The sequence below is a fragment of the Talpa occidentalis genome, unplaced genomic scaffold, assembly GCF_014898055.3.
Source record: "Talpa occidentalis isolate TD23 unplaced genomic scaffold, MPIMG_talOcc4v2.1 talOcc4.18, whole genome shotgun sequence".
Lineage (NCBI taxonomy): Eukaryota > Metazoa > Chordata > Mammalia > Eulipotyphla > Talpidae > Talpa > Talpa occidentalis.
Window position 1 is genome coordinate 8,778,665 of NW_023601851.1, and position 13,929 is coordinate 8,792,593.

The following is a 13,929-nucleotide window of genomic DNA, read 5'->3' on the forward strand; positions in this document are numbered from 1 at the left end:
ACACTCTCTGACCAACAGAAAGGAGGAAAAAACCAACAAACAAAAAAAAACAAAAAACTAAAACAAACAACAAGAACAAACTACGCATCAAGCAGGACTGTGAGTGGAAAGGAACTATTTCAGCCACCACAACCCGTAAACTGGAGCTGTGGAGAACCCTGCAGGATTCACCATGGAGGTGAGCAAATGGCTCCAGGCCCATTAGAGAAAAACAAAGACTCCCAGAGACCTACACACAGCCCCAAGCCAGCCGGTAAGCTTGTGCGGGAAAGTGGCGCACATGAAAAGCAAATGCAGATCGCGGCTGCCCAGGACCCCGCGCCTGTGAACTAGGCTTGTGGGGAGATGCGCAGGGGCCCTCACTGAGGTGAATATCCCTCACTGAGTAATCAGAAACTAGGCACCTGGACACGGGAGCAGTGTGCAAAAGGTGCCATTTCTGCGGACACTGAACTGGGCAACAGCCTGCGTCCTGGACCTGAGGGCTTTGGAACTAAGACCCGGGGCACAGAATTCGGGGCATGGGTTCCCCACGACGGTGGGGCACAAGGCAGACACAGCACACTAAAGCCGTTGAGGCTTTCCCCACCACTCCCACTCTGTTCCCCATCCCACGGGGTGAAAAAAAAACAGCTTCCCAAGGACACTAGGAGAGATCTCTGGCGCCACCTAGTGACCAGAGAAAAAATCACCAACACCCCATAGAATAGGGACCTTTCTTCAGTAAAGACTGCCTGAAACAAGCAGAAGGCTCCTGGAGGAGCCAGTGGTGAGCTGGGAAGTTCGCCCACGCCAGGCCTCTTCTGACCAGCAGTCCTAACCCAGAGGGGGAGCGGGCACCCCTGGCCAGGGCAGACCAGGTGCGCGGAAGAGTGTGCCTGTCTCCAAATCGCATTTTAGAATAGGGACCTTTCTTCAGTAAAGACTGCTTGAAACCAGCAGAAGGCTCCCGAAGGGGCCAGAGGTGAGCTGGGAAGTTCGCCCACACCAAGCCCCTTCTGGCCAGCAGTCTGAGCCCAGAGTGGGAGCGGGCACACACGGCTGGGACAGACCGAATGCTCAGAGGATTACATACCTGCATTGCCTTTTTAGGACAGGGACCTTTCTTCAATAAAGGCTGCTTGAAACTGGCAGAAGGCCACCGGAGTAGTCAGAGATGAGCTGGGAATTTCGCCCACGCCAGGCCCCTTGTGGCCTGCAGTCCCAGCTCAGTGTGGTAGCAGGCACCCACAGCTGGGGCAGACTGGGTGTGCAGGGAGTTTGTCCCTCATCGCCAGTTTAGAACAGAGACATTTCTTCAGGAAAGACTGTCTGAAACCAGCAGAAGGTTCCCTGAGGGCAAGAGGTGAGCTGGGAAGTTTGACCATGCCAGACCGCTTTTGGACTGCAGTCCCAGCTCAGAGGGGGAGCAGGAAACTACAGCAGGGGCAGACCGGGCAAGCAGGGAGTGCATCCTGCATCACCATTGTAGAACAGGGACATTTCTTCAGTAAAGACTGTCTGAAACCAGCAGAAGGCTCCCGGAGGAGCTAGAGGTGAGCTGGGAAGTTTGCCCACACCAGGCCCCTTGTGGCCTGAAGTCCGAGCCCAGAGGGGGAGCGGGAACCCACCGCCGGTGCAGACAGGGCGCACAGGGAGTGTGTCCCTCATTGCCATTTTATTTATTTATTTTTTCTGTTTTTATTTTTTTTTTAAATAATAAATTTTATTTTTATATTCCCCCATACAATTGCAACCCCCCCATTCTGACCCCATCCCTCCCCTCCCGTCCCCCACCCCCAAAAAAGTGTCTCTGGTTCATATTATTTTGTTGATTTTGATTTTTACTTTCTTAAAAAACTTTCTTATAGTTATTCATTTTCCTGGTCCCTTATTTAAGTTTTCTAGATTCCTGCTATGAGTGAGACCATCCGGTATTTTTCTTTTTCTTTCTGGCTTATTTTGCTGAGCATGATCCCTTCCAGCGCCATGCATGTTGCTGCAAATGGCATGTGTTTATCTTTTTTGAATGCTGAGTAATAGTCCATGGCATATATGTACCGCATCTTCTTGATCCAGTCATCTATTTTGGGGCATTTGGGTTGTTTTCAAAGCTTAGCTATTGTAAATAGTGCTGCTATAAACATAGGGGTGCAGGTGTTCTTTGGAATTGATGTTTCTGTGTCCTTTGGGTAAATACCTAGGAGTGGAATTGCTGGATCATATGGAAGCTCTATGTTTAGTAGGTCCTGAAATCTCCACACAGCTCTCCATAGTGGTTGGACCAGTTTGCACTCCCACCAACAGTGCAGGAGAATTGCTCTGATGAATAGTGAGGGCTGACTTCCAATAAAAAGTTTTCCTACACTCACGACATTTGTAAGGTTTCTCTCCTGTATGAGTTTTCTGATGTTTACTGAGGGCTGATTTCCAGTGAAAAGATTTCATACACTGCCTGCATTCATAAGATTTCTCTCCTGTGTGAGTTTTTGTTGTACAATAAGGGCTGACTTCTGACAGAAAGTTTTCCTACAATCTTTACATTCATAATCATCTCCATGGTTTGAGACAGCTGATGTTCAGTAAGACCTGACTTCCAGAAATAAGTTTTCTGACACTGCTTAAACACTAAGGGTGTCTCTCCAGTCCAAGTTCTCTGACATCTTTTGAGGGTTGAATTATCGGACATTTTCCCTAATTCATAAGTTTTATCAGCTGCTTGTATTTTCTCATGTTGAGTAAGGAAAGATAATTTATAAAATGTTTTCCCACATATATTATAGTCAAAAACTTTCTCACCTAGTGGTACTTCCTGAAGCTGAGTAAGGTTTAATTTTGTTCCAAAATAATCCCCACTTTGATTACATTTGTAGTATTCAAAATCTTTATGAAGATTCAAATGTGTTGGTTTCTCAAAAAAGGATGATTCCCATTCATTACATACATAGTATATCTGCCCGACCTGAGCTCTACCTTGGGCAATGAGAGCTGACATATAACAGCCTTTCCTACACTTATATTGAAAGGCATTCTCTCCCATCAAATCCCTTCTATGGGTAAAAAAATATATTGTTTCTTTGTTGATGTCTCTCCCTTCTCCACTAAATTCCAAAGGTTGCTTCAAAGTTTGAATCATACCATGAAGAATAGGATACTCGGGATATCCAGGGCATTTTCTAGTTACACTAGGCCTCTCAATTTTCTCTATTGCATGCATCTCATCAGGCTCACCAGGGAAGAACATGTTCTTCCAAGTATGAAACTCTACAGGCATCATTCCTGAATGAATGCCATTATTTATACTCAAATTCAATTATACATTGGATGCAAATTAAGTGTTTTTCCTAAGTCAATTATTTCCTTACTTGATGTTTTGCCATTGGCGATTATAACTTGCCACACATGCCTGCCCTGGTTTTCCTGGTTGGTCTTAATCAGGTCATCCATAGTATGGACATCTAAAATGAGATAAAAATAACCATTCCATAAACAACATCTAGGCATCTAAGCATTTCTGATATAAAGGTAAAGGAGTTTCTTCCCACACGAGGACAAGATTTTTTAATTCCAAAAAAAGGCATTAATATTATGATGCAAATGATTCTTTTACATAATAAATGAAGGTATGAAATTACATTAATAAATTTTCTAATGTCAAACACATTGATGGAAAAGGTATGAAAAACATTGATTTAGTATCTTACTTTTTAAATTCATAAGGGTATACTTGGTCAACATACTGACTTACACTGTAGGTAGAGATTTTGACTGAGAGCTTTCCACCTAGCATTTATTTATCCTATTCCTTCTCTATATTTTCTCTTGTAACTGTGCATCATGAGCAGGTCTTTTCAGAACAATCAGAACATACTTTGTAAATGGCATGATCATCCTGATCACCTACTTACTAGGCTTAAGGAGAGCCATTTCTGTCACTTAAGCAGGACTTTGGTCCAGGACAAAGACTTTGAATCTACATTTGCTTAGTGTTTATTTCTCTTTAGGGAACATGTACAGGCATCTGGGGGATTTCTCAAAGGCATATCCTCTTCCTTCTCTAAGACACATTCAATTGTCTGTGAAACTCTAACTAAACCGTATACCAGTGGCTTCTCAGAACCATAGTAGGTACAGAAAATCGGCTCATCACATTGTGCAACCCTTCCCTGATGATCTAAAGCATTTAGGTTTTGCAACTTAAGGGTATACTCAACATCTTTGAAAAAACTTTTCCCACATTCCTCTGATACTAAGATTCCTAGTATTAAGAACTCCACTTCTCAGCACATGTTCCTAGTTGAAATTCACTGCATCTGAAGATTTTAGCTTATATTTTAGAATTTCACTGCATCCTAGTTAAACTTAAATCGGAGTCCATTGTTTCTTTTCTTGGTTTTCGTTTTTCTCCCAACTATTTCCAAAAAAGAAGGTGACATTGTTAGGGGGAAAAGGATGTTCTAAAGCTAATTCCATACAGGCTTTGTGGACTCCACCCCCACCCCAGGCTAAAGCCAAAGACACAGGGAACTCCAAATCCCATCACCACCAAAGGGAAGGTGGTTGGGACCTGAGGAATGGGTTAAGAAGTTAGGTTGGTATAAAGCCAGACACGTGGGCTTTGGAGGGGTCCTCCATTTTGACTCTCCGCCAGCTCACAGCGTCCGACCAGCTCGGAGAGTGCTGTTTGGTTTTCCAGGTTGGTGGATCGGGTAAGACGCATTAAAGACTATATTTCCCTATTTTCTTCCTGAGTTATACATTTTCCTTATTTCCTTTTCCCTTGTAAATAAACCTTTTATTAACCTTTTATGTATGCCTGTAGTGGAGTATTAATAAGTCCCTTGTAAGCGTGCTGGGTGAGGACCCACAGTCAGGCAACCCGTTCAATATCAGGGCACAACTTCAGTCCCTGATTCCAAGGCCCCTGTTCCCACAACCTGAAATTCTTGGTTCAGTGGCTTTGGAACCGACAAGATTTGAGTTAACAAATTCCTAATCTGCACCACCAATAGTGATATCCAACCTCTACTCCAGATTGCACATGCAAGTCATCTCAACCTTATACCCTACAATGTAAACAGTCTTTGCGAAAGTCCCTTCTGAACCCACATTCTAAAATAATACTGTCCGTTTTCACTCATGCTGGCCATACTGTGGCATTTATCTAATTAATGTGTATTTGCTTCCTCTCCCTTTCTCACAGAAAATAAACTCCATTAAAAAAGGTGGGCGAGGGCCTCCCTGGTGGCACAGCGGTTGAGCGCTGGGCTGTGACGCTGCCCACAGCCTCCGCAGCGCCGGATCGATCCCCGGCCACTGGGTGAGGGTCCCACATGGCACGCAGACCTCTCCTGCCACCCGCTGCTCCCCTCAGCAGTGTGCTTTGGTCTTTCTGCCTGTTCTGCTCCCTGCTCTGGCTCTGGTGAATCCTTTCACCCTCCCACGCTTCTGACTGTACCCAGTGCTTATATAAATAAATAAATAAATAAATAAATAAATAAATAAATAAATCTTAAAAAAAGGGGGGGTGGACACATTCCTTTGATTACTGTTGTTATCCACACAACTTACCATTAAACATGTTGAAAGAATAAACCAATGTATGAGTAAATGCCTGGAAGGACAGTCCCTAAGAATGGAGTAAAAATGAGACTCCAGAGATTGATAAACCAAAAAACATTTCTAGAGGAAGGTAGTTAGCGATTGCACACCAGTTACTCGAAGGATACTTACAACCATTATAAAAGTAGGGGAAGATTAATTAGGGAGCCATATTTGGAGAGCAAATAATAAACAAATTATATACACAGAGACCAACCATTCTAAGGTCTGGATATGGGGAAAAATAGCTCATTAGGGCTTAGAAGTCCTGGGCTCTCCTCCTCCCAGCCTCCCTTCCTAGTATGCAGTGACTGGCCTAAGAGGCTCTGGTTTGAGGGTTCCTTGACAGTCCATGGCTCTGCTCCCTGCTCCAATCTGATGATGAACTCAGGTTTGCTAACACAAAACCCTGTTGAAAAGAGAAAATGTTGACTTTAGAGAGAACTGCTTTTGTCTCAGTCTTTGAAGACAAGAACTGCACAGCTTTAAGAGCTGAGCAATGAAAGGCTGGTGTGGCTCTCAGACAGGGGTGAATACCCTTACCTTCCAGGTTTGCCATCTTGAACTAAATAACATTAATTTTATAAACAGCTGTACATTTATCAATGAAGATAAAACAGTGCTTTCACTTGTTTATTACAGGGCAGTTTCACTTACGCATGGACAACAGGCTGTTGTAGGTCTCCAGCATCACATCCCTGTAGAGAGTCCGCTGAGCATCATCTAGGTCCTGCCACTCCTCCCAGGTGAAAACCACAGCCACATCCTCAAATAACAACATCTTCTGCAATGAACATTTCTCAATTCAAGGCATCAGCCTATGTAAGAAGCATAGGACATGACTGGGAGCTCAATTTTTTATGTTTTTATCTTGTGTAGGAAGCAGCCATCACTGGTACTCTATATAGTACAAAAGTGATTCCACAGTAGAATTACCCCACTTGTCTTAACTCATTAGTTCTTAGAAGTACTTTTTTAGTTTTCCTTATGAATCTGGAAATGTCCTTCATGCTAAGGATGAAAGAATGAACAAAAACCTAGTCCTCAAAGAAGCTTATAATCTAGATTGCTGACTTAAGCCTAGACATACATCTGGAATAATGTCCTAAAGCAACTATGAGAAAAACAAGTTTAGTGTAGCCTGGTGTTAAAAAAGGAGTGGGGAGGGGCGGGAAACAACACTATCTGTTTTCAGGTTGTACTTCACTGAACATCCAAAGATGTTTAGCAATTTCATAAACTACATGTTCTCATGAATATGAGGCAGTAGCAGAAATCAAGATGTGAGGAAATAAAGAGCAGTTAGCAAATTAAAGTGCTCCTAGCTTGTGAGGTGAGATAGGAGAAAGACTGAATATGAAGTTAGTTTGCATTTCCAGATACAACCTGATTCTGGCAATAAAAGTCTTAGGTGATCAACATGTCTCTAATAACCTATTTAAAGTTTTCATACATCCTAATTACCTAAAGGCTTATTTTCACTCCCAAGTGAGCAAAACACTTTCCTAAACCACAGGGTGTAAATAACAAGGGAATACAAATAGGTAAATTACAGGCCCTCCCTGGTGGTGCAGGGGTTAAAGTCTCAGTGCTTTAAAGCTATCACCAGCTACTGTGGCTTGAGTTCAATTCCCAGGCATGGAGTTGACCCACATGGCACAGCAGACCTCTCCTATCTCGACCACTGCTCCCCTCAGTAGTGTATTGCAGGGAATCTGCCTGTTCTGCTCCCCACTCTTATCTCTGGTGAATCCTCTCACCCCCCCCCCACATCTCTGGCCTAAACTCCAGTTCTCTATGCATAAATAAATAAAAATCTAAAAAAAAAAAGTATGTAAGTTACATGGTGGAATTTGTAGTTTAACAGTCATCCCCTAACAGGAGAATGGGAAAATGCATAAGGGAAAGTCAGAGAACAAAGCAGAGGGACAGCGTTACATATACTGTGGTAGCAGACTTGTAGGCATATAGAACACAGCACTAACCCTAACACAATGGGCAGTGGGGGAGGAGGAATGGAACTGGGTAATACTTGGCTGTCTGTAGGGTGAATGTCCTGCCTGATGCAGGCCTGCACGTCACACATTGTCCCTAGGTGACAGGGGCTGGCACACTACTGATGTCCTGCAAGTGCCAGCACTCTAGGCCCTAACTCTGGCGACTCCTTGTGCATGCAAGACTCAGAAACTAGACCTACCATTGCTATAACACAGCCAGTATCCCATGGCTGAGTGTTTTCATGTATGGAGGACTTGTATATATTACTTTTATAGCCTGGTAATTGTGATTCACTATGGTTTTCCAAGTATTGGGTATAACAAATTATGATTTTTTTAAACATTTATTTATTTATGCACACAAGAGCTGGGGAGTAGGCCAGTGTTACAGGAGTGAGAAGATTCACCAGAGACAGAGTGGGGAGCAGATCAGGCAGATCCACTGAAATGCACTGCTGAGGGGAGCAACAGGCGAGGCAGGAGAGGTCGGCTGTACTGTACTGTGGGTAGCTACCTGGCCGGGGATTGAACTCGTACTGCAGTGGCTGTAGAGAGCTTCATAGGTTGTGTCTCAATCCCTTGTGCCACCAGGGAGGCCCTGTTTTCACTTCATTTTTAAGTCACTGGCTGGCAGGAAATAAAACCGTGTGTATGAGAAAAAAAGGGGATTTGAAGTGCTGTGGTGAGCTACAAAAAAAGGGGATTTGAAGTGCTGTGGTCAGCTACAAAAAAAAAATTCAAGAAGGATTCAATCAATGCTGTAAACCCCTGGGAAGAGGTCCAAGCAGGATGGAAACAGTAGGGACAGTCAAATCACAGGGGCTGACTCAGAGAGAACTGAAGTATGAAGAACGGGGCACAGAACTGAACACATGGATGGATGACATTTATGAGAAAAAACACAAGCATTCAGGGGAAAGAGAAGAAATCACCAGAGAGGCAGTGACAGAAGCAAAAAGCAGGAATTTTCAGAGCACGAGTGGTATTGACATAAACAGCAGAAGGTTCAATTAAGGCAGACTAGAGAACCAGGGACTAGTCACTGGATTTGACGGCAACTTAATTATAAATTGGTGAGATTTACACATAGTGAATTGGGACTACATTCAGTGGGCCAAAGCGGATACCCACATTTTATATCTGCCATATTAAGCCTCAATAGCTGTTATCAATTTCATAAACATTTATTAATTTTGTAACAGTTGCCCAAAAAAATGTAACATCAAACAGCACACCTATGCACCTTTTTATAGAGATCAGCTGAGAGAAATGCCAACAGACAGCACATACCACCAAAACGAAGCTCCTAAACCCAGCAGCCATCCCACTGCATCAAGTGACCACACGTCACATTTCACCCAAGCAGCATGAGCATAGGGACGAAAGGACTAAACCACAGGCTGAGATGGCCAATGAACACAGATGCAGAGGTCCTCAACAAAATCTTAGCAAACCAAATTCAACAAAATATCAAGAGGATCATACATCATGGCTAAGTGGAATGGAATTTATTCCTGGAATATGAGGATGGTTCAACATACATCCATCAATGTCATTAAAGGAAAGATAAAATTCATATGATCATATGAACAGATGCAGAGAAGGCATTTGACAAGATTTGGTACCTACTTATGATATGTACTTAGTGAAACAGGATTAGAAGGAATATAATAAAGACCATATATGATAAACCGATAGCTAGCATCATACTCAATGGTGAGAAGCTCCTAAAGCTTTTCATGTAAGATCAGGTACATGCCAGTGATGATTTCTCTCACCACTACCGTTCAATATAGTATCAGACAGCTGAGCTGGAGCAATTAGGCAAGAGTCATAGAAAAGGAATCCAAATTGGAAAAGTAGTAAAAACATGACTACTTCAAGATGGTATTACTACAGAGCTACAGAAAACCTGTTAGCCCCTACTAAAAAAGTATTAGAAACAATAAATCAACAGAGTAAAGTGGCAGACCACAAAATCATTATACAAAAGGCTGTTACACTCCTATGTGTGAATAAACTAGAAGACCAACAAATCAAGAAAACAACACCATTTACATTAGCATCAAAAAGTATTAAGTACCTATGAAAAAAGTGAACAAAGGAGGTGAAAGATCTATTCAATGAAAACTACAAGCCATTGCTAAAAGAAATAGAAGACACGATGAAATGGAAAGAAAGTCCATGCTCGTGGATGGGAAGAATTAACACAGTGAATACGTCCATCTTACCCAAAGAAATTTACAGGCTCAATGCAATCCCTATCAAAATTCTATCCGAATTCTTTAAAGAAATACATGAAATATTACTGAAATTTATATGGAACCATAAAAGACCCTGAATGGCTGAAGTAATTTTTACAAAAAGGAGAACAGAGGTGTCACACTTCCAGACTGCAAGTCCATAATAATCAAACAGACACAAAGACCAATGGAAGAGAATTGAGAGCCACAAAATAAACCCACACTGACATGGACTGTTGATCTACAATAAAGGAGCCAATTGTATGCAATGGAGAAAGGAAAGTCTCTTCAAAAAATGGTGCTGGGAAGACTGGACAGTCACATACGGAAAAATTAAACTAATCTCTCACACCATGCACAAAAACCAACTAAAGTTTGATTACAGACTTGGATATAAGACCAAAATCCACTAAATACATAAAAAGAAAACGTAGGCAAAACATTCCACAATAGCGGCTTCAGGGAAGTCTTTGGGGGATTCAACTCCAATTGCAAGGAAAATAAAAGCAAAAATAAACAGTTTTATTTTCACTGCATCAAACTAAAAGACTCTGTACAGCAAAAGGCACTATCAGTAAAGCAAAAATATACCACACTGAATGGGAGTAAATATTTGCACATCATATATCTGATGAGGGCTACATGCAGGATGTACAAAGAACTCACACAACACAAAATGAGAACAAAGAATCCAATCAAAAGATGGACAGTGGAGCTAAACAGATACTTCTCCACAGACAACACACAAACAGTCTACAAGCACGATTCAATATAATTTACTCTCAGGGAATTACAAATCAAAACTACTATGAGATACCTCCTAACTCACTGAAAATTGCCATATTAAAACATACACACAAACACAAACAGAAACAACAATTGCTGGTGAGGATGTACAGAAATCCTCACCACTGTTGACGGGAATGCAGACTGGTTCAGCCCCTATGGAAAATAGTGTAGAGGTTTCTCAAAATATCAAAATAGATATGTCATACGATCTAATGATTCCACTTCTTGGCATGTATCCAAATAATGCAAAAGCACTGATCTGAAGAAATATAGATGCTCTTCTGCTTATTGTAGCACTATTACAACAGCCAAGTTATGGAAACAACCTACATGCTCAAAAGCGGAAGAGTGGGTTAAGGAGGTGCCATCTACACAGTGGAATACTCCTCAGCTGTGCAGTAAGATGAGCACGGGCGCAGGCTCGCAAGGTGCCAGCAGCCAGAGCTGGGATCTGAGAGCGCAGCTTAGTCTGTTGCTCTGGAGTTGGCGCTGCCCAGGGAGCGCTGAGGCCCAGCGGGCTCCATCAGGGGCAGGTGGCTCCTCATTATGAAAATCCCGGACACGTGGGCTCCCCTGACGGGACACGCAGCTGCTGGAGGGGGACTGCGGGGCTCCAGCGCGCAGCGGGTGAAGAGGGGAAGCCGGGGGAGGCCAGGCTTAAAACACGTGGCCTCGGCTCCGAGCTGGCCGCCAGCCCGCCAGCCCCCGAGCGGGTGGAAGGCCATGGGGAGCCCCGGCCGCGAGGCAGGCGGGGACTCTGCCTTCCAGCGGGGACAGGCGCGCTCCGCCTGGCTCGGGAGGCCATCAAGGCCCGCGGGGGCCGCGCAGAAATAAGCCTGTGGCCGAGCCCCCGCCCCGCCCCGCCCCGCCCGCCCGCAGGAGCTCCGCGCGGCCCCGCGGCCGAGGAGGAAAGCCCCGCAGAGGACGCGCGCGCCGTGCCTGTGGGGGCGCCGGGCCGGGGCTACCCGCCAGGCCACGCCGCTGCGAACCCGCGGCTTCTTCTGGCCGTGCCCCGCCGCTGCCGCAGGCTCCTTCCGACCGCGAGCGGGGGGAGCAGGCTGGGCCCGCGGGCTGATGGGCGCTCGAGGCTCAGTTCCCGGGCCGGGCCGTGACCACGCCCCCGGCGGCAGCAGCCCGCCCCCCCCTCCGACCCGGCCGCACGGCGCGGGAAAGGCGCGCTCCAGACTCTGAGCAGGCGCCTCCCGAGGCCATGCGGGGCTCGAGCAGGCGGCTCTGGGACGCCATGGCGGACCCGGCGGACACGCGGCGCCACGGGCCTCAAGCCCCGCCAGGCGGCGGCGCCGGTGGGGGGTTGAGGGGGCGCCGCGGGGCCTGGCGAGGGCTGAGGGGGCAGCGACTGAGGGTGGCGGCGGGGCCCTGAGGGGCCTTAGGGGGCGGGCTGAGGGGGCGCGGCGTTGTCCGGAAGTGGCTGAGGGGGGCGGTGGGGCCGGCGGGGCCTGGCGAGGGCTGAGGGGGCGCGGCGCGGCCCAGCGGGGGCGGGGGGAGATTGGGTGCGGGGGCCGGGCGCCCTCCAGGCGTCCCCGCGGCGGGAACAGGCCGCCCCAGGACCAGCACCACGAGACTGCACAGGCCTCTCCGCGGTGACAGGCGCCCCCGCCCCCCGCCTCGACGGGCACCCACGTCGGTCGGCGGCCCCCGCGGCAGCGCTGCCCTCCGGCTCCCGACGGCGCCTCCTCCCGCCGGGCCTAGTCCTGACCGCGGACAGTCCCGCGCGCCCCGGACCGCGGCCTGAGGAGACGCTGAGGAGACGCCTCCGACCTGCAAGGCCCGGCCCGCGCAGCTCAGCCCCCGCCGCCCACCAGCACACACCTCCCAGACGAGCCCGCCCAGTGGAGGCCCCGGCTGCTGAGGTAACTGCAGCCCGGATTTCCGGTACAGACTGGGCGTGGGCGGGGCCGCACCTGCGCAGAAGGACGAGGCAGCCCCGGCCAGAGGGGAACTACATTACCCTGAAGCCCGTGCGCCAGTCAGGGCCATCAAGGCCCTCGGGACGCGCGTCAGCTCTGGGGTGATGAGGCGGTCCAGGGGCCGACAGGGCGCCCGGGAGGGACCGGGCATGGTGCCGGGGCGGCGCGGCAAGGGAGGCCCGCGCGCTGCCCCCTCCCGCAGCGCACGTGTTTGCGGCCCGAGGCCCGGTCGCCACCCCCTGGTCTGCCGCCTCCTCTCCCGGAGGGGGGCCTGGGGAGCCCCTCCCGCGAGTCCTGCGGGCTTGGGGGGACTGGGCGCTTGGGATCGCGTCCTTAGCGATGACCCGGCCCCGCGGGCCGCTTTCCCTGGACGGGGCGCGCGTGTCCTTCACGACGCGGGGCGCTGCGGGTGCCGAGGCCAAGTCCGCAGCGGCGCGGGCCTTGCGGCGACGGGCGCCCACGCGTTGTGGGGCTCCCGCGGGAAGCCCACAGTGATGTGGCCTGGAGAACACGCCGGGCACCGACCCTGTCCTGGGAAACGCTGTCAACATAGTCTGGCCACAGCAGGCCTGATCCTATTTCTTTGTCTAGATTTATCAGTTTGTCATGGTTTGTCTTTTTTTTTTAAGATTTATTTCTTTATGCATACAAGAGCTGGGGTGCAGGCCAGAGGTGGGGGTGGGGTGGGGTGAGTGGACTCCCCAGAGTGGGGAGCAGAACAGGCAGACTGACTGAAACACACTGCCGAGGGGAGCAGCGGGGACACAGGAGAGGTCTGCCTGCCATGTGGGACCCACCCTGGCCGGGGATGGAACTCGTGCTGCAGCTGCTTACAGCTTCACAGTTCTGAGACTCAACACTTTGCACCACCAGTTTTTGTCTTTAAATGGGATTTTACATGACTAATTTAAGCAGCTTAGTAATTACAGGAACACAGCTTATTTCCAGGTGTATCCAGTGTGTGACTTAATAGTCCCAATGCTATATACTGACAAAGCAATACTGTCTGGTAATTGATGGATTTGAATAGTCTGTCCTAGATTCTTCAGTTCAGAACCAATTTAACCATTTTCTATTTTGTATAATATTTTCTAATAATGGCCATGTGTCTGTAATAAGGCTCCACAAAAAAGCGGTTTCATTATTGGTTCAGTCTTTCCTGCCTTGAGTGGGGAGGGCAGGCAGGCCAGACTCTAGAAAGCAGAGTGCTTGGATTCTCTCTTACTTGTAAAATCTTCCTTACTTTCTGCTGTGAAAAACTTACAGGCTGCTTCATACTTTCACAGAAGTCTTTCACACGTTGATGTGAAATGTGACTTTTGAAAGCAGGTTCGCTGTCTTGATAGGAAGGACCCATGTACACTCCTGGGAGCATTCAAGTGTGACCCTGCA

The 13,929-nt window shown here is 47.5% G+C and overlaps 1 long non-coding RNA gene across 1 annotated transcript; it reads right to left on the reverse strand.

Annotated features, from left to right (window-relative positions):
* Nucleotides 1-5,508: 5,508 nt before the first annotated feature.
* Nucleotides 5,509-12,465, reverse strand: LOC129146162 (uncharacterized). Its single transcript, XR_008552678.1, has 3 exons — nucleotides 12,440-12,465; nucleotides 6,238-6,398; nucleotides 5,509-5,989 (listed from the first exon to the last, which is right to left on the reverse strand). It is a non-coding gene; the product is annotated as an uncharacterized LOC129146162 (long non-coding RNA).
* Between the last annotated feature and the right edge of the window lie 1,464 nt (nucleotides 12,466-13,929).